The sequence below is a fragment of the Sander lucioperca genome, chromosome 5, assembly GCF_008315115.2.
Source record: "Sander lucioperca isolate FBNREF2018 chromosome 5, SLUC_FBN_1.2, whole genome shotgun sequence".
Taxonomy (NCBI): Eukaryota; Metazoa; Chordata; class Actinopteri; order Perciformes; family Percidae; genus Sander; species Sander lucioperca.
Window position 1 is genome coordinate 21,265,944 of NC_050177.1, and position 11,948 is coordinate 21,277,891.

Consider the following 11,948-nt stretch of genomic DNA (forward strand, 5'->3'; position numbering starts at 1 on the left):
GTGAACCATTAGCAATAATGAAAAAACACTGTATGGTAAATAAATACATTTGGTCTATTGCTTTGCAGATTTTAAGTCATACATCAGAAGTTTAAGCTGTACAAGGTTGCAATAAACTCCTGAATGTTTTTTGTTTTTTTTAAATATTCCATATGATCTATATTTTTTCCATATTCCTTTAATGATCAAATACCAGTCCCCCATACTTTATACCCATGGCCTGTTTTAGCATCGCGGCTGGAGTGATCCCATTGACTGAAGATGGTCTCTAGAATTAAAACACTTCCAGCGCCTGCAGATGCAAAACTTACAAAGTAATAGGAAAACTGAGTGAAAGGCTCCTCATTCTAGATCACTGCATACACTGTAACTGTAATGCAACTTCTGGAAGACGTGCAAGAGATTATACTATCAAAGGCCCGACACAGTCTCGGTACAGCCCAACAGGTGTTTTGACTTATTTTGGCTGATTACATTAGGCTGTGCTTGATTGACATGTACCTTACTCTCCTGTTAGTTTTGTTGCACCATTTAGGCCAGGACTACTCACACATTAGTCGTTCAGATAACGTCATTCTAAATATAACCTTATCAAAGTTTAGCAAAGTTGTTGTTTTTTTTAAGTTTGGTGAATAAGTAAATTTTAAAGTCAATGCATAGCTCTGCCTAACTTCAACCTGAGTAGAGGTCTAATTACCAGAATAAGTGAAAACACCTGTGTGGACATGCAAAGCCTTAACTACAGTAAACAAAAGCTGTATATGTTATACTACTTAATTGTAATTAAGTATTTTCATAAAGTCAGAAATAAGATCTTAATGTACTGTGCAGACAACAAGATGCACCACAGGACATGTAATTTGTCTCTGTTTAAACTCTTGAACTCTCCTGCGCATTATGTCCTTCTTGGTGAGTGCTTTTCTTTTCTTTTCTTTTCTTTTCTTTTCTTTTCTTTTCTTTTCAGTTGGAGCAGCTGCATACGTGTACAACATGGCAACAATACTTGAATAGCCACAAAATATACACTGTTGTGTCTGGATACTTGGGTGCAATTCTTCATCTCTACTCTGGGTTGGTCCAGTCCAGATGAGGACTTCTGTCGTAAATCAACGCTCTACCCAACGGCAGTGTGGTGAGCGTGCTGGGATCCAAGTAGTTTGAACTTCACTTCTCCAGCCGGGCGTCTGGAACAAGCCCAGCTACTGAGAGAGCTCTGAACAAGAGCGGCCTACTTCAAGTGGAAAGTATTTTAGGCTGCAGTACAGCCCCATCTGCTTTCACTTTGATTCCCCATCTAAATAGATAGTGTCTACAGCGTGTGGACGATGATATGTTTTACACTGCAATTCACTTCGAAAATATTGATGTTATGGAGATTTTCTCTCATCATCATAAGCTGTCCACTACGCAGGTTCTGCTCAGATCTTGTAGTAACACACTCAGCCTCTCATAAAAGTTATGGCTCATAATTGCAAAACTTTTTACGGCTCATAGGAAACTATTAAGTTTAAAATTTTAAACTCGGACAAGAATGTCATTGATATCCTCAGGAAATGCCTGCTTGTTCCTTTGAGTCCCATACATAAAAATAGACTTTAGCGTTGCCGGAAAAGTAACCTACATGAGGACTGAAATTTAATCTTACACATAATGCTTATACATATGGATAATGATAAACGTTTTCATTTGTGTGTGAGTGTGTGTCTGTTATGGTGTGTTGTTGCGGCTGGTATCATTAAAGCTCAGAGCATCCATCTCTTCAACGCATAATGAGCATTCATTGATAACAATTTTTGCTATTGTAGTGTCCTTAGAGCAAGGCACTAAAACTTTCTGCTTGTCTGTTGTTACTTTCTAAATAGTCTATATCCACAACGTTCCACTTCCGGGATTGCTCCGTTGCTGCCAGAAATTCCGCTGGATGTCCCTCTTTACGGCCAGATGTCCGTCTCCTTCCTCTTTCTCTGTGTTGGCGTTCTAAACTCCGGTGGATTTGTGAGGACTATGGTTAACTGCTCCTCAGATCTCTGCAGGGTAAATCCAGACAGCTAGCTAGACTATCTGTCCAATCTGAGTTTTCTGTTGCACGACTAAAACTACTTTTGAACGTACACATGTGCCACCAATAAGTTCCTTCCCAAGGCTATTTTGCAGCGGCACTGTGGCTCTGTCCAGCACATAGCGTTGCCCATGACGATTGTGATTGGTTCAAAGAAATGGCAATAAACCAGAGCACGTTTTTCTCCCATACCAGAAAGCTGTTTGGACTAGCCAGACCCTCCTCTGCAGCGCTTTGGAGGAAGGTCTGGCAAAGTGAAACTACTTTCTAAATAAAACCATGGTAATAGAAATAAAAAGAAATGCAACCCTAACCAACTTTCTAGGCAAATAGTTATTGGAAAGAGTTGGCTAAAGCCAAGTCCTGTTGGGAAGCAATTTGCCACGAATGAAACGACCAACGGTAGTAACTGTAGCCTGCAAGCATGTGGGTCACTAAGCTTTCAACACCAACTGTGCCACTTTGTGGTGTGGTCAGGCACTTTACTATGTGGAGCATCTCTACACCTTAGCCTGACCCCGAACCCGTAACTGTAACCTTAAAGCCCGAGACACACCAAGCCGATAATCGGCCGTTGGACAGTCTGGCGAGGTCAGTGACTCAAGTCTGTGCGGTGTGTTCTGTGCCGTCGTCCGTCCGAGGGGCCGTCGGCCTTCATTTTGGCCATTTTGACATGTATAATTGACAGGGCGGGCACTGCCGGCAGTCTGACTCAAATGACCCATCTGATTGGTAGAGTGCTAACCCGGAAACGGCGAGCGGAATGAGCGTGACTAGAGTCTCTCAAAATCTGACGAAAATCTTTTAAACTGACCTTTGTCGATCTGAAATGAAGACAGATTCAGCAACTGCACGGCCTATTTCTCGCTTAAAATGTTTTCAGAAACACGTTTCAGTGAACTATTTTAGTACAATATGAGATTGTATTCTGAACGAGCCACCATGACAGCCTGTCTTTGAATTTCCGGAGAAACCAGACCCACGTGACGCGTTCGTCCAATCAGCTGCCGGTTTTCATTTTTGGGTGACAACACAGATTAGCGCCGCCTGCTGTTATGGAGACGTATTACGTCTCGTCTCCAGTGTGTTCCGAGGCACTATTATGACCAACTCGGGGAGACTGATCAGTCCAACTGCCTTTTCGGCCGAGGGTCGGCCGTCTGGTCAGTGTGTCTGCAGCATAACACTGATCCAATTGATCACCAACCCTAGCTACCCTTGTACTAGTATCTGAAACTCTTTCCTGACATATTATAGTGAGTTTATCTGCATTGGACTATCGTATATAAAATGTAACTAAGGAAGTTTTGCTAAAGGCTACTGTGTACTTTAGTGAAAGTGAAACATTACTCTGCTCTGCTCTTGAACCTAGCTAGCTACATATTTAAGGGTGAGTCAGGTTTGATTATCATGATGTCTATTTGGCAAGACTAGAAAGCTGCAGTGTATTGGTACTGTTCCACCCAAGACCCAGATGCTGCAAGATCCAGATCAAAGGCATATATAGGCCAAATAATATAATGCAATCGAAATAATGTAACCAAAGGTTCTGTTAATTAAACTTAAAACGGGAATAAATATTTGATGATGGCAGACTTGAAAGAATCTCTACATCTGAGCTGCTACTGTAACTACTGTACAGGCTGTTTGTACTGCCTGAACTTACACATTACAACATACAAAATACTGTACTCTGCATAGTCAGCTGTTTCTGGCCGGAGATCAATGTTGAGATTGGTCATAATGCTGTAGGTTAAAAAAGAAGAGTTTTATATATATTATATTTAATAGCCTACTCATTTGATTTCTTCTTTCAAATGATCTTCTTTGTGTGCTGGTTGGGTTGTTTTCTCGTTCTTTGCAGAACAAGCTATCCTTCTCAGTTGTCATTGCAATGGCTGTTGGACACTGCAATAGTCTTTTCTGCCTCTGCTTCTATTCTTTGTCTGTCATTTTCTATTTTGTTTAGCTCTTAATCAGTCCATTCATGTTTAATGTGGAAAATCCTTTTTTAAAACTCGCTGTTTTTTTGAAAGAAGACCCAGATTGAAAAACAACATAAGGTGAAAGGTAAATCAATGTCCATGTAGGCCCAATGTGAGTAGACTACACTGATGAGGGATTTGGGGTGTGCAGAGTTAGAGCTGAACTTCCTAAAGTCGTTAAGGGCCTCAGTGATCCTCTCTTGGATTGGATTGATGAGAAAGTTGTGTTCTGATTTGCAAGTCTGGTTTAAAACTTCAAAGAGTATCCTTTAGTATTCACAGGGTGGGAGGTGAATCATGGTTCTTCCCTTAAAGCCCATGGAAAAAAACCTAATAGGCTCCCATAACGGTAAAAAAAAGTTTTTTACCGTTTCCAAGGGTTAGGAACCTCTTTTTTGATACCAATGCCATATACTGCCTTGTCCGAAACTTGTAATTGAAACTGAATAAACCACATCGCTCTGAATGTTGCCAGAGAGCATCAAAACACACCCTTAAGACATTTCAAGTGCAAACTGACCGCAGTTGTCCAACCCACATTGTCAGTCACATTAAACAGTTGTTTGGAAAAGAAATTCAGAAATCCAGAAATGTGGACACACTGCTGAACGGTGCATCACTCAAAGATACCACAAGAAGAGACGAGCTGACAGTGTGCTTCCTGTCCAAGTTTAACTCATTTCAAGTCATTTTTTTATTGGAATGTTTTTCATCTATAACAGTATCACTACATACATGCTTACACATTTTTATGTAATGGCAGCAGCACATGAACACGATGCCTCTTCACTCGTACCAGTGGAGGTAGAGCTGCCACACAACGTGCTGGTCTGCTCAGCAGGAGCAGTTTGGTGTTCAGTGCATTGCTCAAGGACATACAGAGTAACCAGGGATCAAACCACCAATCCTTTGATTAATGTATGACCTGTTGTACCACAGCTGTCCCAGAAACCCCCCAGAATAAAATCATTTATGTTATAGGATGGTCCAAACAAAAAGAAATGTTTGAATTAATTAATGAATTCATTTCTTACATTCGTGCCATGATTTGTGTCCTTCTAAAGCGTGCTGTGTGTGTGTGTTTGTAGAATAAACAAGCAAACAAACTGGCTTCTTCAACTGGCTGTCCGGCACACATGCAGTTCAGAACTTAAGAGTACAAAGCAGCGCTACAAGGAACGTTCACATATTTCTTTTGCTAGTCATGCTGCTGCTTTTAGGAAACATGGGTAAAAAGACAAAGGGGTTTTACTCATGGGGACCACGGACAGAACTGATTTTTCTATCCATTATTTCTTAATGCACCAAGTTGTTAGGCTACCGAATAAAACAGCTTACTACACTTATTGTACCAGTGCCTGTGACATTTTGAAATGTCTCCTCTGCAGTAGATTCTTTCTAAATGTATCAATCTTCAGACTCCTAATTTCAAACAGATTTACATATCACTTTGAACACTGCGAGACACCAGTAAGCATGTACTGTAGCTCATAAAAAGTGTAGAAGCCTGGCAAAAGTTTGACTTTAGCTGTTCGTGCAGTGCAGATAGGGTCTGTAGTTGAGCCATTAACTAACACAGGCACATATGTGAAGCAGCTTGTACCTTATTAAGTGACAGAGTTAGTATTTGGTGTGTAGTAAGCAGATACTCACTACATATTCTACCTTTAACATCAGTCTGCAAAAGTGTATAATATGATCATGGCAATCAGTCATGTAGGAAAAAGATTCATTAAGGATATTTTACCTTTTAACATTCAATGGATTTAAACACTTTATAAACATTTGTTATAGCATTAACATGTTGTGCAGCATCTATTTGAACAATGGTGGTTAAAAAAAAGCTTCAAATCTACATTAAATAGATTGGTTAATGATATTTCAGGGGATAAAACAACAAGCTTATTCTTGTCCTTTATAGTCATGTCACGTGCAATAGACATCTTCTCTGCTCAGGAAGCAGAGTAGGAAGATTCAGGAGGATGTGAACACATATCCTTGGCAGATGTCCCTGATGTAGTTAAAAATCCCTACACTAGATGAGAGCTGACCTGAAAAGCTAATGCTCTGGATATTGTTGGATGTTGTAAATCTTTCGTCAGTGTGTCACAGCTTTTGAAAACACATTTCAATTAGCAAACATGAATGGCGGTGCCCATACTTTTAATAAAAGCAGATAGATTGATGTGAATAAGCTTTTACCAGGAGTCACACCTTCCTCTGAAAGCCTCTGCCAAGGTGCTGGAAGTGAGACTCCAGCCAATTGTCAAACCTATTCAAAAGAACAAATAGGATTCCTTCTTGGTTGTAGAGTGGTGCACTTTTTATCCTTTCAGTTAAATGAGGCATCATGAGAGTCTGCTAATCCTGTCTACATATGTTTTGTAAATTTGGAAAAAGCTTGCAACCAAGTTCCCCAAAGTATCTTGTGTGAAGAACTGCAGTATAAGTATGATCTATCTGGTTCCTGTACATTTAGAATCACAGCTGTGATGGTTCTCTGAGCATTTTTTACGAGTCGCTCAATGTGAGCATTAAGCTTTCAGAGGGATGCTCTGTGTCCACTCCTCTACTTGTAATATATGCATGGACAAGATATCAACACTCACCTGAAGTCTATAAAGCATCCAAATTGGTGTCACAAGAGTGGTATTTCTCTGTTTGCAGATGACACATTCCTTTTGACATCATTGCATGTTTATTTACAAAGTTTACTAGAATGTATATGCTAAGTTGAAGATCATAATCCCTGATTGAGCCCCCCAAAACAGCTGATAAAGGTGAGGGTTGAGTAACTGCACTAGGTGGAGGAAGGTTTGTATGTATAGCTTTGTTTCCACGGCATGGTATGGCTCAACTCGACTCAACTCACTTGGAACTGTTCTGTTTTGGTTTTCCATTGGCAAACATTGTTGGAACCTTATGAGTTTAAATAAAGGTTTGAAATGAATTTGTACTTTTTTTGGTCGAGGTTCCGAGTGAGCTGAGCCAATACTAGAAGGTGGAGTTAAAACAGCGCAGACCAGTGATTGGTCTGAGAGGATTGTCACATGGGACATCCGCCATTTTAAATAGCCGAGGTACCGACAATAGCGACCGGAATTCTTTAATTCACTCAACCCAGATTTTAAAAAAATGACATCCCGTAAAACCACACTGTGGTCAATTGACAGAATGCAGACATTCCTCTGTTTGGTTGCAGATGAAGGACCCAGTGAGAGCTGGACAGAGCAACGCACACTGTGTCGCATTGAAGATGACTAGTACAGTGCCTGTTGAAAATGTGCCTGTTTGGAACGGGCCGATTGCTTGGCCTGTGGTATTGCTGGTTGTAGAATTCTCCAAAACCAAATTGTACCCCAAAATTACTTACAGAAGGACTCCAAACCACTTAATATGCAACTTCACTGTATAGCCTACTACTGACTTACAGTGTAGGCTACGTCTACATCAGAGGAAGACATTGTGCTACTATATTAACCTGACAGAAAACGTGGCAGATTCAGAATAATATCACAATTAAAATGTGGAGTAATCAGACCTCATGGACTCAACACCTATCTGCGTTAATCAACCACCAGAACCGGAGCGAGGAGTAGAGCCTACAGAGACAATCTCACATTTAGGTCTGGACTGTTTGTGTGTGTGTGTGTGTGTGTGTGTGTGTGTGTGTGTGTGTGTGTGTGTGTGTGTGTGCAGAGCGAGAGAGAGAGAGATAAAACATTGTAGTGTTGTCTTTTTCGTCAACGAGATTGCATGATATCACCACAGTTTAATGACGGTGGCGTTGTCTCGTCTCGTTTCTCGTGCGATGTCCATGTAAGCATCCGCTGTTGCTCCGGAAAAGCGAAGAAAAGTTTGGTTGTTAACGTTATATCCAGTAATCACGTAACACAAAACAGTCAAAGTCAAAGCCGTTGAACCTCCCCCCGATGCTGTACAGAGCATCGTCAACATTTTTTTTTAAATTGCTGCAGTCAACCTATGGGAAAGACTATGTTAAATACATGAAAGTATTCGGTGTCGAAGTTAGTTCCCCCGTAATAAATCTATTGTCCAGGTTTTTGTGAGGGAGATATACGTTATAGGCGTAACGTTACAGGTACCCTGGTAATAGGCGTATGAGTCTCTTTTTTTAAACGGCGGTATTAACGTAATAAGGTATAAGTGGTGAAAGTTAGAGGCAAACTTACACAACATGTTGCAATGTTCCTGTATGCTATCCGATCATGCTCCAGGAAAGTGAAGAAAAGTTAGTTTGGTATATGCAGCAATCATATAACGTTGGATGTAACGTTGGAAGCAGGAAAACGTGTACTGGAGTCAAAGCCGGTACCCCCCCCCCCCCCCCAAGTTTTAATAAAGCCATCATTGACAGTCTCTGCAGTTTGCTGAAGTAAGTTGTGTCAAGAGGTGCTTCATGGCTTCTTTAAGAAGTTGTTGTGAATGAGTTATATTTATATTGTACTACTATGTATATCTTGTTATGTTGAACATGGAGTTCAAATCTTCATACCCGTCCTAATTAATGGTTTGAGAAAATGCCTGAAACTAAAATGAACGAGATCGCAAAATTGGAGACCTGCAAAGCAGAAAATTGCATGACTGACAAAGTAAGTAAACAGTATAAAGAAACTAAACAACTGCCTTATCGTGCATATCCTGACCACAGCCTCTGTGTCCTAAGCAAAGGTAGCGTTCATGACAACAAAATGAACAACTGCTTTAACACTTCAGTGAAAATGCCAACAAGCCCTTTGCGGGATTCACAATTCTTAAATTGCCCCCTCATTTTATTTGCGGCCTCTGACTGGTTGTCCCTCTGATTATGCAGGTGAATTTAAGTGGAAACATCAGAGCAATAGCAAAGCCTGTATTTTCTGGGGGTTATTGCTCTCACGCCATATACCCAAGGTTGTTGTGCTCACTGCCACAGAGGTGTTTTGTATAGAAGAGAAAATCTTCAAAAATGGAAGAAAAAATGGAAGAAAAAACCTTGGAAATGGAAATGACTCATACTTTACTCATGTTTTATATATTACACTTACTAAATAATACTCTGAAGTTTGTTTTTGTTTTCATGTGTTAGATATTTCAGATATTATCAGTTGTTGGGGACTAAATAATAAATATACTCTCGCCAGCTCTGTGTTTATTCCTAAATGAAAGCCTTCAAAATGAAGAGAACACAATCAAATGAAACAAAGATTCTTTATGTCAGCACTGATCTGTCAATCAAAAAAATGTTTCTTGTCATTAGAAATGTAATTTACCCCTCTAAACCATTTATTATTTCACACAGACCCGTATCTAAACTTTTCATACTTTTATTCAATGAAGGGAAAACATAAATATGTTGTGTTCTTAATTATGTTTCGTCTTTTCAGACATTGTCCGATTGATAATCACAGCATCTAATTCAATTCAATTCAATTTTATTTATAGTATCAAATCATAACAAGAGTTATCTCAACACACTTTACAGATAGAGTAGGTCTAGACCACACTCTATAATTTACGAAGACCCAACAATTCCGGTAATTCCCCCATGAGCAAGCATTTAGTGCGTCAGTGGCGAGGAAAAACTCCTTTTTAGGGAGAAACCTGGGACAGACCCAGGCTCCTGGTAGGCGGTGTCTGACGGTGCCGGTTGGGGGTGTGATGAACAGTGGCAATAACAGTCACAATAAAGATAATGGAACTATGACTAGAAACAGTAGTTGTAGTAGTTCATGGTGTAGCAGGGCACTGCAGGGCGTTACAGGGTGTAGCAGGGCACTGCAGGGCACTGCAGAGCATAGCAGGGCGTAGCAGCAGGGCACTGCAGAGCATAGCAGGGAGTAGCAGCCGGGCACTGCAGAGCGTAGCAGGGCATAGCAGGGCGCGGAGCAGGACCATGGCAACAGCTGCAACCATGATTTAGGTGCCACCCTAATCCAAGGAAAACTGCTGGGAGAAAAAACATAAGGACTCATTGAATTTGGGTGTTTTATTCAATTTTATAGCATTTGAAAATAAATTCAAAAAAGAATGTTGAAAAAGGTGCCAAAAATGTCGGAAAAAGCATGAAAAACGCAGAAAGAAAAACTAAGTTAAAAATAAGTTTGAATTTTAAATTTTGACCCAGAAAAACAAAATGTTGCATGGTCGACCCGAAGACAACAAGGGTTAAACCATCAACTGGGAAAAAGGTTGACAGACTTTTTTTTAAAAAACACATTAAAGACAGCATAAAAAAATGACTTCCATATGCTTTAAAATGTAACGAAAATGTTTCTCTGGATTCCTCTCCACTCCAGTACTCTTGTTTGCTGCTACAGAACACAGGGGACTGTGTGGGGATGAATTTACCTCCCAACATCTGGAAGCGTGCTTAATGATCATTAAAAACAAGATGAACTATTCTCTGAAATGACAAGGGGAGGGGTACACTGTGGTCTAGGTCTCACGCTCCCCTCACATGCATACGCTGGCTTAGTGACATGTAGTCTCAGTCCCCGCCTGAGACCTTTAAAATTTAATTTGATCTTGTTCTAAATTTATAGGCGACACTAAATTTACATTCTCCGGTGTGAGAATTTTGTGTCTTTAAATGTCTATCCAAGGGTGAGAGTAGAGAGAGCTTGACAACGGGTATGAAGCCCGCCCCCCACTGCTCTTGTTAAAACATTAAACTGTTGACTGTCACGAAGCTAAGTTAATGTGATGTTTATCATGCTGAAACATGACAGAATTTGTGATTAAAGTCTGCTTTAATAAGCCTCAAGTACCTAATTGCAGTTTGCAATCTTGTGCAATGTCGGTAACTAGCTGCTGCACATAATTTCCTTTTCCCCCCAACTCCAAACAACTGGTTTTAAAATTCAAGCCTCAGCAACAGCAGACTGTTTGTGGCCCGTGAATAATGTGGGGGTCAAAGGTACCAGAGCTAAAGGATGTTGAGTCAGTCACTCTCTTCAAATGGTAAGTCAAAACATACCCATACAATAATTCACTCACCAAACTGGAACTAAAGTATAACTGGCCAACCACTGAGATATTTAGCTTTGAGATGATGGTAACAGCCACAGCCTTGTTATCATGGCATTTCTGTGACCCCACTTCCTGTCCTCTGTAAAAAAATATGTTTTATGACTCAAAACACATTACTGTATTGGATTTGTCTGTTGTTTTTCTGCTTCGTAAGTAAAGGTAGAGATACTTTCTTGCACCGGACCAATTTAGAATCCCTGTTTTTGACAGGTCACTAGGGATTTACTAGGTGGACTGGTGTCCTCAACAAAACATACTTGCGATAAGGAGAAGTAGAGATAATTAGCATTGTTACATACACTCTACCCAGTATAATACAGAGCACCAATGGTTGATTCTAATGATGTAGAACACAGATGTCAAACTCAAGGCCCGTGGGCCAAATCCGGCCCCTGGCAGATTTTGATCCGGCCCGCATATCAATTTAGGTTCACAATACATTTTGGCCCACCTAGTGTTGGTCACTTTTTGACAAGTTTTTGTCAATTTTCCGACATTTGTGGCGATTTTTTTCAATGTTTTTGCTGGCTTTGCTGATGTTTTGGGCAATTATTCGATGCTTTAGTTGTTTTTTTTATATATATATTTTTTTGTTTTAATTTTTGATGCTTTTTCTGTGTTTTTTTCCGAGGTTTTTGACCCTTTTCCAATGTTTTTGTCGTCTTTTCCATCTTTTTTGGTGTTTTTTTCAATAGTTTTGTCACTTTTTTTCTATGATGGCTAAGGATCTTTGTTGCTGACTTTTTTGGGGCTTTATGAGGCCCAAATTGTAAGTGAGAAAGCTAAATGAGACATGCAATAATACAGTTAAAATATTTGACTTAAATAATAGGATGTCAATAAACTATACATCTGGCTCTTGATGTGATTCT